We start from the raw sequence: 6,867 nt of genomic DNA on the forward strand, positions 1-6,867 counted from the left end.
AGGTTACCCATATGATGTTAAATGTTACAAATTAATGGAGCTTAACACCAATAAAATCTTCATACTAAGAAATGTTGTATTTCATGAAACAGTTTTTCCTTTTGTAGCCTTTCCATCCAAATCTGAAACTCACCCTTTTTTGTTTCCTCCTTCAGATTTGTCTTATAATGATTCACATGTTAGCTCACCTATTGTTTCTCGTTAGACTTCTTCATCTCCTAATATACCTTAACATATTGATACCACTACTAGTTAGTATACTTCTTCTCCTGATAATCATATTGATATAGCTTCAGATATTGATTAGACTCTTCATCAAAATGCCTCAGATAGCCCACAAATAAGAAAATCTAATAGAATTAGACAAACATCTACTTTTCTGCATGATTCTTATTGTGGCAATGTTTCTTTAAATGCAAATCATGCATCTCTTTCTACTGATTGTTCCTCTACTCAAGGTACTCTCTATCCTATTTCCTCTTTTCTTTCTGTTAGTAGATTGTTAGCTTCATATAAAGCCTTTCTTGCCTCTATTTCTATTTTCTCATAACCTAAAACCTATAAACAATATGCTAAAATACCAGAATGGAAAAATTTTATAAAAAATGAACTTGTTACTTTAGAGTTAAATAGAACTTGGGAGCTTGTTACTCTTCTTAAAAACAAACAAACCATTGGTTGTAAATGAGTTTTTCGAATCAAGTATAAAGCTGATGGAACTATAGAAAGGTATAAATCCAGACTAGTGGCAAAAGGTTATACTCAACAAAATGGACTAGATTTCTTTGATACCTTTTCTCATGTAGCTAAGATTACATCTATTAGATTACTACTTGCTGTTGTTGCAATAAAAAACTGGCATATTTACCAATTAGATGTAAACATTGTGTTTTTACATGGTGACTTGCATGAGGAGGTCTATATGGAGTTGCCTCCTAGATTAGTTGCAAAAGATAACAAAGTTTATAGACTACTCAAAAGTCTCTATAGGCTGAAGTAGACTTCTAGACAGTGGTTTGCAAAGCTGTCTACACCTCTTATTAGTTATGGTTTCATTCAAGGAAACTCTGATTGTTCTTTATTCATAAAGAAAACTGCAACTTCTTTCATTGCACTGTTAGTAAATGTTGATGATGTCTTGCTAGCGAGTGACAGCTTATTAGAAATTTGGTTGTTAAAAGATTTCTTGCATGACAATTTCACCATCAAAGATTTGGGACAACTTAAATACGTCCTTGGATTGGAAGTAGCAAGATTAAAAGGTGGCATTTCTTTTTGCCAAATGAAGTATGCTCTCGACATACTTCAAGACACTGGTGTTCTTCGTTCAAAACATGTTGTTTTTCCTATGGAAACCAATCTCAAGTTCACTACAACGGATGCCAATCCTTATGAGGATCCATAAGCTTACAGGAGGCTTGTTGGAAAGCTACTCTACTTAACAATAACACAACCAGACTTAGCCTATTCTGTACAAAGTGTTAAGCCAATTTCTTGCTAAGCCTGTTGTTAGTAACTATCAGGCAACAATTATAGTACTTAGATACTTGAAAGCTACACCAGGGTAAGGTCTCTTCCTTTCATCATCATCAGGCTTGCAACTAAAACTTTCTTAGATAGTGATTAGGCATGATGCATTGATACTCGAAGAAGCATCATAGGCTTTGCAATTTTCTTGGGTAATTAACTAATTTCATGGAAGTCTAAAAAGTAAGCCACCATTAGCAGATCTGTAGAAGTAGAATATAGAGCACTTGCAGCAACCACTTGTGAAATTCAATAGTTACTCTATACTTTACAAGATTTGCACATCAAACATAACTAGCCCACATCATTCTATACTAATAGCAAGTCAGCCTTGTCTATTGCCACCAATCCAACACAACATGAGAGAACAAAACATATCCAAATTAACTACCATCTTGTTCGAGAAAATCTATAGTAGAATATTATCAAGCTTTTCTACACAAAGCCACTTGGTTTATTGCCCTTTCATCACATATTTTGCAAGATGAATATTCTCAATATACATGTTTATCTTGAGAGAGAGAGAGAGAGAGAGAGGGGGGGGTGTTGGAGTATAGCTTCACATATTGATAATATGGAGTTAAAGTCAAAAGTGAAGAGAAAGAATTAAGTTTCCATTATTACCCTTAATGTTGTTAATAGTATAAATACAATTGATACTTTTTATATTTTTCATTCCATTCTATTCAATACAATTCAATTTAGTCGTGATACAAATATCAAGTTTCTTCGTCTCTATTTTTTCTATTTTCTCTTACTGCCTTTATCAAGTTCTCAACTAGGTTTGTATCAAGTTCTTGACAGTTTGTGATCAGAAAAAGTATTAGGCAAAAAGTTCTGTCGACACTCATTTGATAGGTCGCTTGAGAGAAGCTCGAATAGAGAATTCGCTCAATTTGCACTCGAGTGAATATCAGACAGAGAGTTTGCTCGATGCGTACTCGAGACACCCCTCGAGTGAATAATTCAAAAAATTAGAAATTAAGATTTTCATGTGTGACCTTATAAATATGTATTTAATAAGGGTTCTGAGGGTTTTAAATAGTGAGATTTTACTCTAAAGTGTATTTTGTGATTTCTTGACATAGTAAAATCTTCTGTAACTCTATAGAATTAAACACGTTATCAAATTATGTTAATTTTTATATCGTTTGATTGTTTATTAGTATTTGCTTTTAATTTATTTATCATCGTTGATTTCATAATATATACGTGATTTGACACAATCACGATCCAAGAATACGAATTTCGACCCCGACGAAAATAATTTGCGCATTTAAAGCCTTGTTATAGGCCTGGGCTGTGCACCAGGTTGGGGGGGGGGGGGGGGGAAGGTCGGTCCTTGAAGCCACACGTTCCAATCATAATTTTGAGTGCGAACATTAATCAAGGCACAAAAAGTCACCAAACGAAATTAACGAATCAACGGATCGATCCTACCAAAAACAAATATTTTTGAGAAGAAAGAATTTGAAAGTTCAACACATAATCAACTAATCAAGGCACGCTTTTTTGTTTTCTTTTCTTTCGGTACGGGAGGACTTATAATTCAAAAGTAGATATATATTTTTATTATATGTTATTTTATTGAGAACTACTTAGTTTTAGTTAGATTTCTATAAAAAATAAGTTACATACAGACATCATAAGTTTTGATTTAATTAAATCACTTAAATTAAAATAAGAATTATTAATATTTCATCGTGTAAAATTTAAATTAAATCACTTTCGATTGTAGGATTCCTGTGTAGATGAAAGAATTCTCTATTTTCTTAAAAGCAAATTAAATAGTAAAAGTGACTTTTATTTTCCATATTTTCGTATGCCCAGTGAATGGTATACAGGCTTGCATTAATACTTACAACTTATTTATCACACAAGCCTCTAGCTCACTAATGAACTTGATTAAAATACAGATAGTACATATGCAATATCGTACCCACTATGATTTGCATGTAAAAAGATAGAGAACTTCTACAACTGTAAAGAGATTTAATAAAAGTAAATTATCAATTTTTATAAATTAATGTGATTTTATTTTATACGTTAAATTTATAATAAATAAAAATATTTTATAATCTGATATCTTACCTAAAATTACATCAATTCGTAAATTTATTTATATAAAATTTAATTGTGACTAAAACATTTATTTAAAGACGTAGCCCAACTGACCTAAAGCGAGGGTGGCCAAGGTAAGAAATTCAGGATCATTCTTCAATATATCCATCTATTTTTCATCTAAGGCCGCCCATGCCTCGATTCCATTGCCACCTTGGACTTTGTTGAAAATTATGAGTTTCCTGAATGCCGGGCCAACTCCACCGAGAACCCCAACCCAAATGGGCTTCCCAATCCAAAATTAATTTCATTAAAACCAAACTTGATCCAACTAGTGAAGCTGAAAATGTCTTAGCCTTGGGGGTGAAATACCATTGCAGCTATCTTGTTTAGGTATTCGCAATTGGTTAGAAAACCTGCATCACCTTGCAAAGCTCTAAGAGTGTCGCCATTGATTTTCTCCACGGCTTCTCCTAGCGCTGCCACCAATCCAGGCAGTTGTATATCCATCGTTACTGAGTCTGAGTTCTGATCACACGCTACAAATGCCCACAAAAAGAGATTGCCCATAGAAGAATCTGAAAAGCGTGGCTTTGTTAGTCTCCGGATGTTTACTGCTTGGGCTAGTATAGTTGGCCTCAGAAAATCGGAAGAAGTAGCCATAGCACGTGTAGAATAAAAGCAGACAGTGATTCGATTCGACTTGGGCTATCAACTTTTTTACTCTTTGCATTAGCCCTTAAAGTAGATACAGCCTTCTCACCAAAGACAAATCTCCTTGTCTTGTACTTGCCCTCATTGAACCAAAGACTCTCAACTAAGGATGCCAGACAGCTTTGAAGCAATAAAGGATCATCTTGTGGAAGAAAGCGTAATTGCGATGATGCTCAGAAAAATCAGGGTGTACTAGCTTTTTAGAAGGTCCAGTACCTGTCTTGGCCGCCCAAGAGTTGAGGAAAGCACTCAGGGTGCATGGTTCCATTCGTGATCTTGGATGACATGCATACGCCGATTACTATTCCACCACAATGAAATATGTTCGCTTGAACTGCTAATTGGGCCGCTTTTGCAGGGCTTGTTTCTTTGCAAAATGGATGGCATGGAAGAAATTGGTTCAACGACTCCGTTTTAATTAGATGTTGAAGGAAGTCAATTATATGGCAACGAACTCGAGCTTCAATGTATGGAACGCCCTCATCGTGATGATCGATAGAGAAATTCATGTTTTTGTTCCTTCCAGAAAAAGGAATAGAAGCGACTCAAAGTACTTTCTGAGAGAGAAAATTTTAAGTGAGTTGACAAGATTTGGGGACTTTTGAAAGAGGATGAGTCTTATTAGGGTAAAGAGTATGAGTGGAGCACAGGTCGTGGGAGTGAGCTGATCCAAGAGAGAGAGTTTGGTATATTTCAAATGATGAACTGGTGGTGAAGAAGGTATATATATGATGATTTCTCTCGACAAGATAGCGCGCGACTTCCGTCATCATTTTCTCAAACAGCATGTAATGTGATCAAGAAACCATTGTTTTTGTCTTTTGCATGTGATTCTTTTTAACCTCACAATATTCTGATTCACAACGCTACCTTTTATATCATGTGGAAGTTACGACTGGGATAGTGCATTATTTGCACGTAGACAACGTTATGGTTGGTAGGAACGTAAGGGCACCTTGAAGTACTGTAGCTTTCCAGTTTCCACGTCGCTTGTATGAAGATTTTTGGAAGTTCATTAACTTCATTTATTAAGAAATTAAAAAAAAAAAAAAAAAAGGGCCAATGTACGTAGCCAAACATGATCAGGTCCTTAAGAAAGCATCAATGTGCTTTTAAAAAATTTAGGGCAGGAGCTAAAAATTTTGAACAGGCAACTCGAATTGGACTTGATTAAACTCAAAATCAACTCGAATATATTAAATAGGCCACTCGTAAATATAGAATTAGATTCGATTATTACATTATACAAATTCATATAAAGCTCAACCGGTTCAAATAATGTTCATGAACAAACTCATATGAAACTCAACTCGATCACTCATATATATTTATATATACATATATAATACAATATATATATATTTAATAGCCAAAAGTTATATATGTATTATTAAATATGTATATAAAATTATAGTGACTTGTAGTTATAGTCCACCACATATACTACAAGTTTAATTTATAATATTTATTGATATATTTATCTTATTCTTATCAAATATTGAATTGTTATATAAAACTTTATGCTTACATGCTATAGACTATAGTCGTAACTTATTAGCTTATAACTTATCACTTATGATTCTATCATTCTATGAAGTACTATTGAAGACAAGTACTATTGAAGACTTTACAATATTGTTATAAATCTATCATAATATCATTATTAAAGGATTATCACTTATGATTCTATCATTATATATTCTATGAAGTTACATCGTATTTATGATCATTCTATAAAGTACTATTAATAACGTATCGCTAGTTATTAATCTTATTACTTTATTTATGATTAATCACAAGACTCTAGTAATATTGTATTCATAAGATTATATAAACTATAGTAATATACATATTTAGTGTTAATATCTATTATTATTAATTAATAAGCTCATACTAATAGACTACTAGACAGATGACTATTGTGTAGTGAGTCTAGTAACTAATAGCAGTAGTCTAGTATTAATTGTTACATAATACATATGCATTATAACTACAAGCATAAATAATAATATTATTTTATGCAAATATAAGACCGTACAATATCAATATTTAAGTATCAGTATACTCTTTTTTTTAGAAGAGCCGGTAGCCACACACATAGAGGCTCAGTCTTAAGTTTATTAAAACTTATGGAAAACTCCATTGGGATTAGCTTAGTAAAACCCATATCTAATGATGATGGATACATTGCAAATACTAAAACCCCTAATGCTGTCTCTAATGAGGGCCCAATAGAAATGCAAACGGTAGCCTATGAAAGAAAGAAGAGAAAGAGGACTTCTATTATATGGAATGATTTTGTTGAAATTGAATGAGATGGGGCTAAATAGCCTCAATGTAAGTGGTGTAAAATTTTGTTTAAAACATCATAAACAAGTTCTACGGCTACACTACATAGGCACTTACTAACTTGTTTGTTATACATGGGGTCTACGAAAAAATAGAAAGTCTTAGTAGTTGAGTTTAAGGATATAGATGGTGGCTTCACCGTCTCAAAATTTACATATGATCATAGTAGGGTCCGAGAGCTTGCCTCTCATTTGATACTTTATCATGAATATCCAT

At 33.2% G+C, this 6,867-nt stretch overlaps 1 pseudogene; it reads right to left on the minus strand.

Annotated features, from left to right (window-relative positions):
• Positions 1–3,676: 3,676 nt before the first annotated feature.
• LOC122279510 lies at positions 3,677–6,867 on the minus strand (annotated as a pseudogene).

The sequence above is a fragment of the Carya illinoinensis genome, chromosome 10, assembly GCF_018687715.1.
Source record: "Carya illinoinensis cultivar Pawnee chromosome 10, C.illinoinensisPawnee_v1, whole genome shotgun sequence".
NCBI classification, from domain to species: Eukaryota; Viridiplantae; Streptophyta; class Magnoliopsida; order Fagales; family Juglandaceae; genus Carya; species Carya illinoinensis.